Source organism: Rutidosis leptorrhynchoides, chromosome 8 (assembly GCF_046630445.1).
Source record: "Rutidosis leptorrhynchoides isolate AG116_Rl617_1_P2 chromosome 8, CSIRO_AGI_Rlap_v1, whole genome shotgun sequence".
Classification (NCBI taxonomy): domain Eukaryota; kingdom Viridiplantae; phylum Streptophyta; class Magnoliopsida; order Asterales; family Asteraceae; genus Rutidosis; species Rutidosis leptorrhynchoides.
In genome coordinates this window covers 216158045-216160227 of record NC_092340.1, presented here as the reverse complement: position 1 = coordinate 216160227, position 2183 = coordinate 216158045, and the positions used below count along the sequence as shown (strand labels likewise).

At 33.8% G+C, this 2183-nt stretch overlaps 1 non-coding gene across 1 annotated transcript; it reads right to left on the bottom strand.

The window, feature by feature from the left end:
* Positions 1–1429: 1429 nt before the first annotated feature.
* On the bottom strand, positions 1430–1536 carry LOC139865116 (small nucleolar RNA R71). The gene has a single exon (XR_011764642.1). It is a non-coding gene; the product is annotated as a small nucleolar RNA R71 (small nucleolar RNA).
* Positions 1537–2183: the final 647 nt, after the last annotated feature.

Here is a 2183-nt window from a genome sequence, read left to right as displayed (position 1 = left end):
TTTAATTAGTTTTATTAATTATAAAATTAATACTTTTATAAAATAATAATACAAAAATAATATTTTTATAAAACTAAATAATTTTATCATTTTTTTATTTTCTTTTTATAAATTGTATATTTTTTTTATCATTTAATTCGTAATTTGTATATTTATCGTTTGTAATTAGTTTTAAACTTAGTTTGTGCCGTAGTTATTTTTATATTTCTAGATTTCTAGGCTTTGCTGTAAAATCCCTTAAGTGCTTTTTCTTTAGATTAAGATTTACGTGCTTTAGAATTTTACGACGTTGCTTATCGCTTTAATATTTAATAGATTTTAGTGCCTATTAAGTTATTGCCGTTTTGGATATAGAATTCCTTTTAAGCTTTAATTCCTTTAGACGCAACTTTTAATATTTAGTTTTTAGACTTTTAAGTTTCGACGCTTTACTTTCTTATTATTATTTTTCGACTTTTTATTTTTTCGACGTTTTTCGATGCACTCTTTTTCTTCCTCTTATTTCTCGACGCTCTAGTTTTTAGGACATAGATTTTATCTTCAAAATTTTGACGAAAAATTATTTTAAGCGGTTAAATTGATAGACATCCAAAATTTTCTGGTCCGTAGTAATAGTTGGATTTGTTAGTGGCGAGTTGTGGCTTCCGATTTAAAGGGTCCTGGCTACCTGCTACATCTATTGGCTATTCGAAACATAGGCAAAATCAGAAAAGTCTATTAATTTGATAACTTAAATAATTTTTTTTATTTTTATAACTAATAAGATATTCAGTGAATGCACCGAGCAAAACGTTCACCACCTGTAACTCGATCAAGACATCTAGCCAATATTGTCGCCGTTGATTTTTCTTTAGAATCGTCATCTAGTCGACCAAGTACCACAATTCAAAATTCCGATAATCCATCTTTTGAACCCAATTTCACTATTGAGAACCCGGAGGATATTCAAGGACAATTCCAAGATCCTGAAACACTAATCATTCCTCCTGAACCACAAACCATTAAATCGAAATCTTCTAGTGATTTGGATTCAACAAAGTCAATTATGGAAGTAACTGAACCTCTAAGTATGGAAGATCGAATGAGAGCCACACGCACTGGCCAAGGTCACGCCATTATTAAGCCAGATGTTAATGCGCCAGATTATGAAATCAAAAGACAAATCCTCCACATGGTAACTAATCAATGCCAATTTAGTGGTACACTAAAAGAAGATCCAAACGAACATCTTCGAACCTTTAATAGGATTTGTACTCTATTCAAAATCAGAGAAGTTGAGGATGAACAGATCTATCTCATGTTGTTTCCCTGGACTTTAAAGGGAGAAGCCAAAGATTGGTTAGAATCGTTACCTGAAGGGGCGATTGATACATGGGATGTTTTGGTTGAAAAATTTCTTAAAAGATTCTTTTCGGCATCTAAAGCCGTGAGACTTCAAGGAGAAATTGTTACGTTCGCGCAAAAGCCAAATGAAACATTATATGAGGTGTGGACAAGATTCGAGAAGTTGTTGAGAGGATGTCCTCAACACGGTTTAGACACTTATCTAATAGTACAAATATTCTACCAAGGTGTCGATGTTGCTACACGAAAAGACATGGACACAGTAGCTGGTGGTTCCATTATGAAGAAAACCGCAACTGAAGCTCACAAAATTATTGATAAGACAGCCTCCCACTCACATCAGTGGCACCAGGAAAAAGATATTTTTCATTCATCTAAAGCGGCTAGAGCCGATTCTAGCCATGACTTTGATTCCGTTTCTGCAAAAATAGATGCTTTCGAGAGACGAATGGAAAAGATGAATAAAGATATTCACGCAATACGAATCAGTTGTGAGCAATGCGGTAGACCACACTTAACGAAAGATTGTCACATTGAACAAACGATGGAACAACGTGAGAATGTTTCCTACATGAACCAAAGGCCGGGAAATAATTATCAACCGCCAAGGCCAAACTTTAATCGAAATCAAAACATTCTTTACAATCCAAATGGACCCAAAAATAACTCGTATAACCAACAAGGTCCGAATAACCAACCAACTCAAAACAACACTTTCAATCAATAAAGACCTGGCTTGTATAAACCATCACAACAAACCGAAGAGAAAAAGCCAAATCTGGAAGAAATGATGGCAAAGCTAATGGAATCTCAAACACAATTTATTACATCTCAAACCC